General features: G+C 43.6%; 1 long non-coding RNA gene across 6 annotated transcripts in view; it reads left to right on the top strand.

Annotated features, from left to right (window-relative positions):
* LOC104004996 (uncharacterized) overlaps nucleotides 1–13419 on the top strand; it is a 257386-nt gene extending 243967 nt beyond the window's left edge. For 5 of the 6 annotated variants that reach the window (XR_010149417.1, XR_008546266.1, XR_008546264.1 and 2 more), the window contains 4 exons: nucleotides 4562–4739; nucleotides 9373–9584; nucleotides 11608–11744; nucleotides 11980–13419. This is a non-coding gene — a long non-coding RNA (uncharacterized LOC104004996). The remainder of the gene's footprint in view (nucleotides 1–4561; nucleotides 4740–9372; nucleotides 9585–11607; nucleotides 11745–11979) is intronic. The other variant, XR_008546265.2, reaches the window with a different exon arrangement.
* The last annotated feature ends 1523 nt before the right edge of the window (nucleotides 13420–14942 follow it).

Genomic DNA, 14942 nt, shown 5'->3' with positions numbered 1-14942 from the left:
CTTTGATGCCAGGTACATGGTTAAGACATTGGTATCAGATCTCACCCTTGACATAAATAGCTTCTGGGATTATCAGAATGTCATTCCACATCTCATGTTCCAAGCAAGAGTTTTGAAAGCAACATATAACCCTCCCTCATTGTAAATCAAAACCAAGTAATACTAGCTCCTCTTATCCTAGCTAGGCAATCAGTTTAGGGCAAACATATTAGGTAGAAAGGGTAAATGAAAATGTTTTCCTAGCATGCAGAGATTTGTTTTTTTGGTTTCTTTTGCCATATTTCAAACATGAGGGAGAAAAACAACAACAGAATCTGAAGATTTATCAGCTTCTCCTAGTGGCGGTTTTAAGAAAACTGGGTAGGTTTTTAAATTATACATGAAAACATCCGGGATCTAGAATGGATACATGTCCCAGTGTTTCTGAAAAGTCTTTGCCTCTTCAGATGCTCTATATAGCTAAGCCAGGAAACGGTAGGTTCGGTGTGTGCATGTGCGTATCATTTTCTTTTCTCAGTGGTGTGTTTCCGCGCCTGCCGCTGTCGCCGCCACCACCATTGCCTGCTCCCTAGCCTGGCTTTCATCGTTTCTTCCTGTTGATTGGTGTCACCTCACATGCTTAGAATGTCTGCCTGTCTGTTCAGAGTGTGAACACATTCCTCAGAATGCTGATCTGTTCGTTTCACACCAGTGTCAAAATGACTTATTAAATTCGGCACCTCCTGATACTCAGTGGCTGATGTGTTGCTGTCCAAACAGTAAATGACAATAAGCATATGCAGCTGGTGGGCCTAGCAAACTCATTTAATTTGATAAAAATGTCACCGCAACACGCTTTAAATCGCTGTCCTTTTCATCATTGCTAATTGCTAGCTATAGACCTTTTTTCCTATGCTTAATACAAGTGTTAGAATACTACTCCTTCCAGCCTGATTAAGAATTTAAAAAAATGTAGAATTCCTTTTCAGTGGCAGCATTATTTCATCAAGAGATGGATTTTGCTCTTAATTAGCCAACATGCCACTAGGGAAGCTTCAGAGTCATGGGTGTGAAACAGCCTCAAGCAGGAGATCAATCTAAAGGAAAAAAATGGTGGCTGGGGAATAATTGGCAGCTCCGGTGAACGTGGGCTGGTTATAACAGTGAAAATATGTTCCAGTGGAATATCACAAACCTCTCTCTCCTATTTCCAACTTGGCACATTTCAAGCTCAACAAAAGCTGAACAATATATCCCGTGGTTATTTATCTATTGTTTTATATTTTTTTCTTGCTGCTTCATTGAAGTTTTTTCATGTGTTGGCCTGACAATCTGGACATTTCTCCAGAAAGGATTAGGGGATTAAGAAGGAATACAAATTCAAAAAATAATAATCCTTCAGTAGCTTGGTGCTTAAAAACAGATCTGGAACTGATCCATACACCAGAATCAGGCAAACCTGCATTAATTTGCTAAACCTGAAGTTGATTTAACACCCCCACTACCCGCCACCCACATACTCATACATTGAACTCAAACTTTTAAAAAAGATGTGCACCAGATTGAACAGGGACTATTTTATTATACAGGCAAAATGGAAAAAATTGCAACATAACTGATACTTAAATTGGTTAAAACCTACTTTTTTTTCTTTTAAAATAAGCTTTGTGGGTGGAGTCTGACTTCTGGAGCGGGTAAGATCATAGCCACTCAGGCCATCAGCCTCTCTGCCCATCCATTTGCACCTCCTCCCAGCAGGAGGCTTTATCTGGGATTTGACTTATGCAAAATGGAATGAACAAAGGAGGGGAAATTTGCCTTTCCTCCTGATATTCTTGCATTTCAGAGCTTGATAGCCTTTGCTAGAAATGGAGCATGGATTCTGGATTAATGTCTACTTTATTTATGTGGTTGAACGTATATTTTTCAAGTTGCTCATTGAAGAAAACATCACAATCATTTTGGTACACATTCCAAGTGATGCCCCCAGTCATCTTCTGTAGTCTTCCTGCTGTGATTGGCCCATCTAAATAAAATAGTCAGTTAAAGACATAGGTAACCTACTTTTAAATACACTTTTGCTTTGACTCCCAGTCTATATCTAAAGTAAGGAGGGACATTCTGAGCACTAGACAATCTCAGGCTGCCAGAGGTCATTTCATTTTCTCTTGTGCTTGTGTGCTAGTGATACCTTTACCTCTGGTGTATAAAAAAGAAATGTCTTCGGGGTATTTCCCGGAAGGCCCATGGAAGCTCTTTTCGCTTAAATTGAGCAATGCTAAAGAGCTCATCAAAATGAATGAGGGCAATGGGAAGTCTGGGTCCTGGCTCTGAACTCTTCCAGATCAACATGTCTCCACCTAGGCAGTTCCAAGTGAGAAGAACCAAAAGTTCTGTGCCTTGGTCAATATGGCGGGGGGGTGGGGGGTACCATCATTCATATTAGTGCTCCCAGTAACTGGTTTGGGGTGTTGATGAGAGTGTGTATCCCATGCCTGGCAGATACATAGTGGATGGCTCGCCAAGAGGCTCTCTGGTTGACATGCTGGGGCAGAGGGGACCCCCCAAGCTTTCCTCCCACCCAGGGCTCCCCCAGTCTCAGCTGCAACTCCATTTTACATATCTTGCTTTACAAGGTCCATCTCAAGTAGGTTTTGAGCCCAGCTTAGTAAGGTAGCATACTTACATCATCCTGAACCCGGGGGTTCTCCAAGTTTTGGCCTCATCGTAACCCCAGCTCTCATTTATTGACTGACAGAGACTTTTCTAGAATTACTAAATTTATTCCTGAAACAAGCTAGATGATATTTTTACTGACCACATAAAAGTTTTCTTCTCTCTTGCATAAGCAATATATAAATATATTCTCTTCACTTGCCCTGACCTAGTTCAAACCTGCTTCCAGAAGAGTCCACCCTTGTACCTTGGCCTGTGTGCCTCAGTCTACAGTTTTGTGTACTCTTACACATACAGCCAGGGGCCTGTAGGAACCATCCAGAGTTGTCAGGGTGGGTTCTTTTTCCCAAATGTGAATGGTATTACCCAGTGTGTGTCATTCCATGGCTTGCTGTTTGAACTGAATGCTGTGTCTGAGAGCTGGCCATATTGTTCTATGGAGAGACGGGTCATTTCTCTGAAGAACTGCACGGGCTTCCATAAAATAAAAAGAGCAGAGTTTGCTTAGCACTTTCTCTTCATTTCATAGACAATAAAACAGGGGGCCAGGAAGGTTAAGTGACTTATCCAAGGTGTTCTAGCTACTAAGCATTAGAGCGTGGGCGAGAGCCCAGGCTGGGCTGACTCTCCTGCATGCCTGGCTCCTCCCATATCATCAGGTTTCCTTGCCATGCTGCCTTCTTTCTCCTCTCTGCACTGTTTTCTTGCCTGCTTTACTCTTGAAGCTACATTGGGCTTGAGGTCCACATTTCAGCCACAAGTGTCCTAATTCCTGGGGCCAGATCTATACTGACCTAGAAAGTACTTGAGGATGAACATTTTGAACAACATTTTACACAGGCAGGGGGTGTCTTTCAGCATTTTTAACATTTTATTTCATTTTTCTAACCAGGTAGTTTTCTAAACGCCTGTGCTATTGTAACCTTACAAATCTTCTAAAGATTTTTCCCCCAGCAGGGTCTGCTTCCCATATTTAACAGGAAAGCATGTAGGAGGGATGTGGGAACCAATTGCTTGGGGGAAATATTGCCCTCACAAACATGAATATGGCAGTCACAGTGGTTCCTAAACAAAGGTTTATGGCGGTATTGTGGGTCAACAGGAATTTCTGTTTGTGAAATGGCTGCAACATCAGAATGGGAGGATAGGCTGAGTAACTCAGCTGCTTTATAAATGAAGGAGCTTTTATCCTCCCCAAAGCCTTTCACAGTATTTGAGACTCAGTGGCTAGTTCTAAAGGGGACCCATTCTTGAAAATGGTCCATTTAGCAGCAGTTTGAGAAGTCATCAGCGAGTACTCATGGATGGACTGACTCAGAAAAAAAGAATATTGTTAATAAAAGCCCTGTTTGTAAATTCTGCTTACCCATGGAATGAACTAATTTTTGCATCTCAGTACCAAGATTTGGAACTTCACATAGATGTATTCGAACATAAAATTTTAAAGCCATTGTTGCCCCAGCTATGTGCTACAGACCCCCCCACCGACCACCTGGTTAGTTTTCTGAGAGTTTCTGCGGGAAAGGTTTACAATGGCTGGTTCCTGGTTTGATGTCATATCGATAAATTATGGTGCTTTAAACAGATGTGATCTCACAGCATAGAATTCTTCAGGGTAAAGCTCGTGAAAAGGTTTTTTCCCCCTCTTGGTTTCACTGTAGTTTTGTTGTTTGGAGGTTTTATGTTGTTCATTTAGTTCCCTGGCTATTGGGGTTTTATAGTCGTATTTCCTTTGTTTAATATAATTTCTTTTTTTTCTTTTAGCTATTTTTGTTAGGGTGCCCAGAGGCTTCAGTTATGAGTGGCTGTAAAGTAAAATATATTATGATTATTACAATGATAAAGTATACGCTTTTAAGAGTCTGCTTATATTGACCCATATATTCTCTTTTTTCCTCTCTCCAAGATACACACACAGGCACATTGGAAACGCAGTAGAAAATGGCTGCCAATTTAAAACCAGAAGTTAAGAAGAGCAAACTCGAATGTACAGCAAGAGAGCTTCAGGCTGGACTGGCTTCCAGCAGAAGTGGGACTGGAAACCTCGGATTCTATTGTCTCTTCTCTGTGAAGTGGGAAAACATGTCAGTATCTGAACTTGAGCTTGGTAATTACTGCTCATTTCTCAACCTTTTCCAAGCCACGTAACTCCCCTAAGGCTTAGTTTTCTTATCTGTGAATTGCGAGATGGTATGTTCTTCATCACGAGGTTGCTATAAAGACTGAATGAGATAATGTGTGTGGAAGCACCAAGCATGGTCCTTGGCATGCAGTAGGTGCTCAATAAATATGAACTGGAGTACACATGCACTCTGCTCCCTCCTGCCCCCTCATAGGGCCTGGTCTGGCTCTGGGCTCTCTGGGATATGGCAGGTTACCAAAGCAGGCACTAAGGCATGTCTACCCTTGGTACCTTATTACCTAGGTTTCCCGTGCCACCTGCTTCATTCTAATCGCAGATTTCAGGCTCCATTCAAACAGAACCTCACTTCTGCTAGCTGTCATGCTCAAAAAGGGACTGACGACCACTGAAGCATGATATGATAGTGATTTATGAATGTCATTCCTCCAGACAGCATTTGGATTATTACTGGTTTTGCTTTTATTTTATTTGGCACTAAAAAGGCATTGAGAGCCAAAGGAAAGTCTCTTTAATGGTGGGATTTAGGCACTATAGCATATTTCTTTATGGAGGGGAAGAAGGATTTTCATCCTGAAACCCTCTATGTCCTACCCCATAGGTCGCTGCTGAGTCTCTCTACTCATACTGATCTCTTTTTGCACTGGGTTGAAATAGTGTTTTCCCCAAATTCATGCTGGAACCTGTAAATGTGACCTTATTTGGAAACAGGGCTACTGCAGATATAATCAAGTTATGATGAGATCATATTGGAATAGCATGAACCTTAACTTCAATATGACTGATATCCTTATAAGAAGAAGGGTATTAGGCCACAGACATAGACTCACAGGGAGTCAGGCTATTTGAAGACAGCAGCAGAACTAGGAGTGAAGCATCTATAAGCCAAGGAATGACAAAGTTTGCTGGCAATCACCAGAAGCTGGAAGAGGCAAGGGAGGATTCTCTCCTAGAGTCTTCAGAGGAGGCATGGCCCAGGTAACACCTTGATTTTGAACTTCTAGCCTCCAGGATTTGGAGAGAATAAACTTCTGCTGTTTTAAGCCACCTAGTTTGTGGTCCTTTTTTTTTTTTTGAGACAGAGTCTTGCTCTGTTGCCCAGGCTTGGTGCAGTGGTGTGGTCTGGGCTCACTGCAACTTCCACCTCTCAGGTTCAAGTGATTCTCCTGCCTCAGCCTCCCAAGTAGCTGGGATTACAGGCTCCTGCCACCATGCCCAGCTAATTCTTTGTATTTTTAGTAGAGACAGGTTTTTACCATGTTGGCCAGGCTGGTCTCAAACTCCTGACTGCAAATGATCTGCCCAATTCAGCCTCCCAAAGTGCTGGGATTACAGGAATGAGCCACCGTGCCTGACCTAGTTTGTGGTGCTTTCTTCCAGCAGTCCTTGGAAATTAACACACTTGACTAAGCAGGATGCTTGCTGGATGGCCTAGTGGGCCCAGCCACACAGGGAGGGGTAGAAGGGAGATTTTGGTGGCAGGTAGCTGATGTTGGCTGGGACTGTGCTTGGCGTGGATAGCAGAAGGAATGTGCTCTTCAGGTGGGGCAAAGATGTGTAGGTTTTGTGGTGGACAGTGTTACAGGGGTTTCTGAGAGCCCAGAAAGTGCTGTGGGAAACAAACTGGGTTCAACAGGATTGTGCCTCATTTTACAAAAGGAATGCACTCCCGGAGTATTTCAGGGGAGCTAAATTTTTCTTGAACTTCTCTAGGAGAAAGTGAAGTTTGAAGAGATCACTGAAATTTCAAGAAAGTAGAAATCTCCTTGTAAAGTGAAAACCCACCCCTGTCCCAACCTGGGTATTGTTTATTTTGGGAGTTCCATCCGTCTACTTGCGAAAGTGAGGCCTTCCTGAAATGCCGGTCTCTCCTTCTGAGAGTCCAAGAGGATTTGGGAGAGGGAAGGGAGGCCGACTTGCACTCATTTTCTAGAGACAAGAAAAAAAATACCATACAACTCTTCTAATTTAAGAATTTGAGAATGATCTCTTTAAACATTTGATAATTCATTTCCGAATGTTAAGGAATAGAATTTATCAAGAAGAGGATATTGTGTGTCAAAATAGAGGAGGGCCATACTTGATCATTTGAAATAGCAGAGAAAACCAGTGCTGTTAAACCATCCATTCAACAAACATTTCCAAGGCACTCAGTTGGGTACCTGGGGAGAAAGATATTGATAAGCTTGACCCCTGGCCTCGATGACATGGTTAATGAGATGGTGTGTGGAGGGATAGACAGATTTGTAAACATGTAATAATAGCAATAGCTAACATGTTTGAACACCTACAAAATACTAGGCCCCATGCCAAGTTCTATACACGCAAGACAGCAACATTTATCCCCCCATAACCATATGAAGTGGTTCTGTTACTCATCCCATTTTGCAGATGAGGACACTGAAGCTTGGAGAGAATGAGTAACTTGCCTAGTGTCATTTCACCTAAGTAAGTGGCAGAGCTGAGATTCACACTCTGGTCTGGGGCCCTGAAGACTCTATTATTCATCATGACAAGTGGTTAAGATGTATCTGCTGTGTGGGTCCAAGAGCCAGACTCTTTGTGTTCAAATAGCATATACCTACCTGCTGTTAATTTGCCCTTGAACAAATTACTACTAGGTTTCTCCAATGAGGTTATAGAGTTGTTGCGAAAATGAAATGGCCTAATGCAGAACAGGTGCTTAATGCAGCACTTGACATGACAAAGACAGTCACAAAATAGCAGCTTTTGTTACTATATGGGCAGGGGCTACTGCAGATGATGCCCAGAGACCTGTGAAGAGTGAGGGGTCCCAGCCGCTCTCAACTGGGACAGCAGGACACAGCTTGCAGATTAGGGTCTGCCCCCTTCTGCATTATACTTTGGTTCTTCTTTAGGCATGGATTAGGACAAAAAGACATCAAAAGGGAAGTTAAAAAGGAGACTTGTGTGTGTATGAGCTTTGGAATGGTGTGCGGCGGGTGCGTGGTGAGGTGAGGAAACAAACATCAGTAGGTTGACTTTTATAGAATCCCATTTTAAAGGGATATTTAATGGCTTCCATGGGTCTGTTTAAATGTATTCCACCATATTATTTGGTAGATAGGCCAAATAATGGGATGGGGATGCAGGTATGCTAGTTAAGTTCCCCTAGCAGAAGTACTTCCATCCCAAGTGGGTTAAGGGAATTAAGGGCTTGTTGAAAATGAAGCGCTGTATGGTAGCTGCCAACAGTTGGAAACACTTTACCTAGAATCATTTGAATGCAAGAATACTAAAACAAAGTTAGTTCTTTGAAAACAGCAATTGTTTCTGAAATGGTTCTGATGAAACGGCAGGTAAATTTACACGATAGGACATTTTGCTTGAGACTGAGAATAGTCTAAAGCTGCTGGTTCTGGTGGCATTTTGAAGTGCAGAGCCTCGAACTTGAAGGCAGTGTTTGGCTAACTCCTATATAACCTTAAAAATTGGGCTCAAACATCACCTCCTCTAGGAAGCCTTCCCTGATCTTCCCAGAGCCCCTTATCTATGCTCTCAAAGCACAACCTGAACACCTCTATTGTAGTATTCACCATATTTTGTTGGAGTGATCTTTTTAGAAATTTTTTCCTCTAATTTCCCCTCCTGTCTTATTTCTAGCACCATCGACTTAGCACACAGTAGGTGCCCAAGCTAGTCAAACTGAAGTAGATATGACTAGGTTACCAAGAGAAGAGAAAGGGGAATGAAGACAGAAAGGGAGGACTCTAAGACCGCTGACAATAGTCTCTCATTTCATCATCTTATATCAAACAGACCCTGGCTCTACATATTTGAATTCAAAATCCAATGTATTGTCAATCTGGGCCCCTTTTATAGAGTAATTCTTTATTACCCATCCAGACCTGGAAAAACCACAAACCTCAGGCAGTTCACATTACTTTCTTGGAAGCAAAGCAAGCATGGCTGGCTTGGGTTCAAGAGAAAGGAGGGAAATTGATCCATCTTTTTTTTCCGACCCTCCAAGAGAAAAAGGAGACCAGTTCAGCTTAGGCAAGATCCCCTGTCAGGCAGAGACCAAAAACTTAGGAAGAGTTTCTACACTGTCCAGGTCAATGGTGCCACCCTTTGTCTCTGTAATCTGCTTCTCCAACATGGTGGGCAATGGGGGAATTTTGCATAAACACTTTCTGATCAGCTGTGTCATCTAGGGGCAGCTCCACCATCTGTGCCTGAAATGTCAAAAATAATTCTTCTAAGTCTCTTCTCAGGCAGCTTTGGGATGATTTCAAACTTGAGAAAAGAAGCTGAGGGTAAAAAATTACATACCATTCCAAATCAGAGCAGACAGGCTGTAAAGTTCTAGATTTTGTTTGAAATTTCTCTTCAGTGTAGAACAGCATCTTTACTCTGTATTGACAGAAGCAGCCCTTTCCTTAATATAAGCCAAGACATAGCCATAAACCAGATTGACAGGTATAATGTGTTTGGCATGTATTGTTATTTGTTACCAGGAGGGCTTGTAGCCCACAACTCACCCTAAACAGATGAGCTCTAAGTGCTTGGATTACAAATGGCTGTGAATTTAAACGTACCCAACTTGTCTTTGTTAGAGTGAACCCAGAGCACATGGCTTTCCACCAGGACTGGTTGGTTACTGCTGCCCTATTCTTTGATGGAGATAAACAAACAAACAAACAAACAAACAAACCTGATTGCAATGGTGCTTTGGAACCCCTAGATCCTGAAGTCCTTTGGGAGAGATCTGAGAGTGGGAGCAGGGCCTTCTGCAGCCAAGTTAGCCTCCCAGGCTGGCTAATAGCTGGTGAGTTTCTTCCCTAGGTTTTGGCGGAGGTGACCACTATGGTGTCAAGACTATGGACCTGGGAACAGACAGACTTGGGTTCAAATTCCAGCTCTACCACTTACTAGTTGAGGGACTTCAGCCCTAATCCAGTTCTCTTTTTCATTATTTATTTTCTCTTCTTGAATGGGGAATACTTTGACATGTTTGAAGACTTAAACAATATAAGGATATGTGTGCTCGGAATCTATTCTGTCCTGTCCTTATCCATCATGCTCACCTATACCCTGACCATTGTCCTTAGATTCTCATTGTTTCTTCTGGTGTTTTTTATGCAAACAAAAGCAAATTTATTGTATATATTATTATTTTTCTTCCTTCCTTACCCAAAAGGCATCCTATTATGTATACTGTCCTGAATATTGTCTTGTTTTTTTTTATTCATAATATCAGAACACAAAGATGTTCTTTATTTTTAAAAATTTAAAAATTATTATTATTTTTTGAGATAGGGTCTCATTCTGTCACCCATGACAGTGAACGAACATGGCTGTCTGCAGCCTCCACCTCCTGGGCTCAAATGATCCTCCTGCCTCAGCCTCTGGAGTAGCTGGGACCACAGGGGAGCACCACCATGACTGGCTAATTAAAAAAAAATTTTTTTTGTAGAGAGAAGATCTTGCCATGTTACCCAGACTGTCTTCTTTATGTTTCATATATGCATATTATGCTATAGCATGGATATATCATAGTTTATTCAACCAGTACCCTATTGCATGGATTCTAGTCTTTTGCTATTAGAAACAATGCTACAGTGAACATCCTGGGTTGCATGTCCTATGTTTACTGGTGTGCCTGTAGGAATACCTCTGCTGGGAGAAAGGATAAATGCATCTGTAATTTAAGTAGAGCTGGAATCATGTGGTTCTAACTTCTTGAAGAATTTGCTTTAAGAATGGTGGCTGGAATGATGCTATTATCTCATATTAAAGCATATTGTAGCAACAAGTCATCCAAAACTTATTGTATGTACTCCCAGATAGTACCATGCTACTTGATCATGGAGTAAGCATGGACTTGAATCAGATAGTCCTGTGTTTTGAATCTTAGCTCCACCACCTACCAGATGTGCTATGTTGGACGCACCACCACAGGTTTTAAGTCTGTCTGTTTATCTGGAACAGAGTTGCCCTCATAGTGGGTGCTTAATAAATATTCCTTGATTGAATACCATAGGGACACTGTTGAAGATGCTGTTGCTTGGTTTATTCCATGTCTTCTTCATGAGGAACCCCAGCCAATCTTTTACTAGTCTGTCTCAGGGTTGACTGTACTTCTAAACAACTGGGATTTGATTTTATCCCATGAACACTGTGGATCGTGCAATGGATTCTGTTTTTTTCTTTTCACTTTGGCTGCTAAGAGGCTCAGAACCAAGTTTCCTGTTCTACTCTAGCCAGCATCCAGTCTTTTAGGGCAGACATTTTATAAACCAGTGTTTCCCAAACTTGGCTGCATTGCTCAATCACCTGGGACACTTGGAAAAATTCCAATGGCTAGATCACACCCCATATTAATTAAGTCAGGACCTCTATGGGTAGGACTTAGGTGTCAGTCCTTTTTTTTTTTTTTTTTTTTTAGACCGAGTTTTGCTCTTGTCGTCCAGGCTGGAGTGCAATGGTGTGATGTCGGCTCACTGCAACCTCTGCCTCCTGGGTTCAAATGATTCTTCTGCCTCAGCCTCCCAAGTAGCTGGAATTACAGGCACCTGCCACCACTTGGCTAATTTTTGTATTTTTAGTAGAGACAGGGTTTCACCATGTTGGCCAGGCTGGTCTCAAACTCCTGACTGCAGGTGATCCGCCCATCTTGGCCTCCCAAGGTGCTGGGATTACAGGTGTGAGCCATTGTGCCCGGCTGGCATCAGTACTTTTTAAAGCTCCTCAGGAGATTCTAATGCACAGACAAGGTTGAGAACAGGTATTCTAAGCTAAATATTCCCCTCCTTTTTCTCATTTTTCCTGTTCTTATTTTTCTTTCATAGTAATGTATATTAGTTCTCTTATCTCCTGCACTGTTCCCATCATCTTCCATGTAGAAAATGAAACATGGCTTCTTATAAGTCAATGGCAACCAGATGCTTGAGAATAAAGCAAGCAAGGGAACAGAGAAGGAAATCAGGTATGTCACTAGGGGAAAAATCATTTATTCATTTATGCATGCATCATTCATTTATATTCAACAAATATTTATGACATGCTGTGGGCTCAGCTCCATGTTATGGGGGTGGGAATTACCTCTCTGGTGAAAATCATGTCTAGGAGAGATTCTTTCTAGAGAATATGTTTTTTAGGTGTATGATAATTTCAGATTGTTTAATAGGAGCTGTGTTTCTGACGTTTCTTTTCCCCTCCAGGGAGAACCTTGGCATTTACCCAGAGAAACATCCTAATGTGTACCGTGGCAGGGCGTGGTAAAGAACCTAGAAACATGACAGTCAGTAGAAGGTGTGTTGGCCCCCGGAAAGCCAAGTATTTGTCTGATGAAGCATGGAGTGGATTCTGGCTTATATCTTTCATCACTTGGCTGGGTCCTTCGTCAGATGAAAAGGTAGCAGCTGAGAGCATTAGCAGAAACAATTGACGGGCTAAGCTCTCTGTGAGAGCAGCAGACTCAATCGAGGAGGGCTGGGAGCCCAGGCGTGGGCTGTCATGAGAAGTCCACTTGCAGCAGTGGCAGTGATCCTCATAAACACAGGCCCACCGTGCTCAGAGCCCCATTTTCCCACTGACATTGGCCAAGATGCATCCTGGCTGTGTGCAGACCCCAGAGAGAACTGCCCGATAGTGGCAACACTGGCACAGTGGCCAGCCAAGGAGGGAAAAGCAAAGCAAAGAGGACTGAAGATATGAAGACACATATCTCTACTGAGAAGAGCTCATCATAGAACAAGGACAAATGGCCAGCAAGATGCCATGCCTGAAAATATTCAAACATCAAGTCCAGCTTCCTGGTCTCACCTATGTCATCGGAAGTGTGTAGATTCTAGGCTGGAGAGCTACTTTTGTTCAATAGGTGGAAACAAAAATTCATTAAGCATCCTGAAATTATTGCTGAATTCAGGGATGAGGGCAGCTTCGATTTCTTCTCTGAACTTGGAATTGTTTGCTGGATTTTGCAGGCTTGACTCCTTGACTTCAGCAGTGCAGTTGTAGAAACAAGCCAGCAGCAGCAGCCACACCTAAGCTGGGTTGCGCCTTCCTGGCAGGTGTCCCTGCCAAGATGGGAAAACCTGAGATGCTCCCCAGTGGGTGCAAATATGTGGGAGAAAATTGAATAAAATTTCCCCTGGGGTGCCCCCCAGGAAGCATGCTTCCTCCTCCACTTGGTTTGGCTCTCATTTTCAGTTCCTCTGTGTTCAGGCAAAACCTTTATGTTGTTAAAAATGAAATTAGAACCGAAAGGAAGCAGGGAGCAGTTGTGGCCAAAGATGACACTGAGAAAAGGTGGAAATTGGTGGCAGCATCAGGCTTTCCCTGCTGGAGTCTGCACCCCTGAAATAAGCAGGCAGAAAGTTGGAGGAAAGCCGAGCTGCAGGCCTCTCGGTCACTGGGTCCCACAATGGGGATACCCGGTGCCGCGCTGAGCCCAGAGCAGATCCAGACTCTCCTCCCGACTCCCCCACCCCTTCCTCTCCTTGAGGGGGCCTCACAGCCCCCCCACCCCCAGCACTTACCCATGCAATGCACAGGCCCTTCCCCAGCTCTGGAGGGATTTATGCCTTTTGGAGGAGCAGGTTTTAAAGCCAAAAGGGCTTTTTGGTGATATGCAAGAGCCCAAAGGATGGCACCACAGCCTGGCCACTGGGTGCAGGCTGGTGAGGTTCAGACTCACTGGCCACAGAGGTTGGGGGTTGGGCGTGGGGTGGGGGCTTTCCCTGGATCCTAGGTGGACCAAGTCACCTCAGAGGAGTGAGGACCGGAGTGGATGCTCACGCTTCCTTCCTCAAGGGGCAAGCGCTGCAGGGAGAGGCTCCCAGCTGACATCCTTTAGGAGGCCTGGAATTGGGGCGGCTTTTCCTGACAGAGGGCTGTCTGGCTTGCTGAGCTGGGCTCTGCCAAAAAGCCATCTGAGCCCTGACTTTCATGCTAAAGTAAGGAAGTGATTATGACTGGAAACTTGAACTTGGAATGTGGTCTCTCCAGGTCCAGGCTACTTCTAGTGTGCGTCGTTGGGTAAAACAGGCTTTCTCAGCTGCCCAGGTGGCCTTGCCATGGAGCGGGAAGAGCCAGTAGCTGCAAGGTGTGAGCTGTGGGCCTGGCCTGGCCTGTTACCCTTGGTGTGAGGGGACAGCACCCTCAGCATCTCTGGGCCTCACAGGAGGGTCTCAGCCCCTTTCTACCGCAAGAAATTTTATGTAATCAAGTGTGTTATTCATTTGGTGTCATTCTTTCCCCGTAGTTTGTGTAGAAAGGAAGTGGAGTTGTGGTAAAAAGAAACCCGGTGCAGCCAAAACACACATACACAAAACCCCCGGGCATCTCTCCGTTGAGTTTCGCTTGTCAGAAAGTGCCGCGAAAGGACAGCTTGATTTTTCTTTATGCAGCTTGTCTGCAAATGGCACTTGAACTAAAATATTCCCTTTCATCTTTGTGACAGAAATATGATTCAGTAATTCTTTGTGAAAATGTAGATGATACGCTGCCGTAGTTACAGTGAGTTACGTTTAAGTGGCAAATGCCTACTGATAAAGACTTAATTAAAGACACAATAGCAGTGGGAGGTCATTATAGTAATTACAGTCCCGGCTTTATTGCTGGGGTCCAGTACTGAATTGTAGCAGCACATTGCCATTACATAGTGTCTTGGTCTGACGAGGCAGTGCTCCAGCTCAGTGTACTTAAGACTTCCACTTGCCATGGGATCAGGACTTTCTGCAGTTGCCCTGGTTCCACTTTATTTTTGTGTAGGCTTTGCGCCTCATTTAAAATACGTGATAAAATAAATCGGTAATCTCCTAGGGGTGCGTTCTGTTTCATCTTTTTCTGGTTACGTATTAGACTGGCACCAGTGGCATGTGAAGGATTACGAAGGTACCCTGGAACTTCTTTTATGGCAGCACACCAGTATGCCTGATCTTGGGGAATTTTGAAACCTTGGAGACAAAGATCTTGTGAGGCTAGCAACTTTCTCGTTGCCTGGGATAGGACAATGGGTGGTGCTCTGTGGAGGTCTGCAAGGGATTGACTTTGGTTGATTGTGAAGTACATGAAGCTCTTGTCTCTCATTTCTGAGCAAAGAGGTACAGCTCTCGGCACCTCCTGAGGGCCTCTGCTTCCAGGTCTGTCACATCGCTTTGAGGGCACTGCTCCAGGCCAG

The sequence above is a fragment of the Pan troglodytes genome, chromosome 12 (assembly GCF_028858775.2).
Source record: "Pan troglodytes isolate AG18354 chromosome 12, NHGRI_mPanTro3-v2.0_pri, whole genome shotgun sequence".
In the NCBI taxonomy this organism is placed as follows: Eukaryota; Metazoa; Chordata; class Mammalia; order Primates; family Hominidae; genus Pan; species Pan troglodytes.
This window is presented reverse-complemented; position numbering and strand designations above follow the sequence as displayed.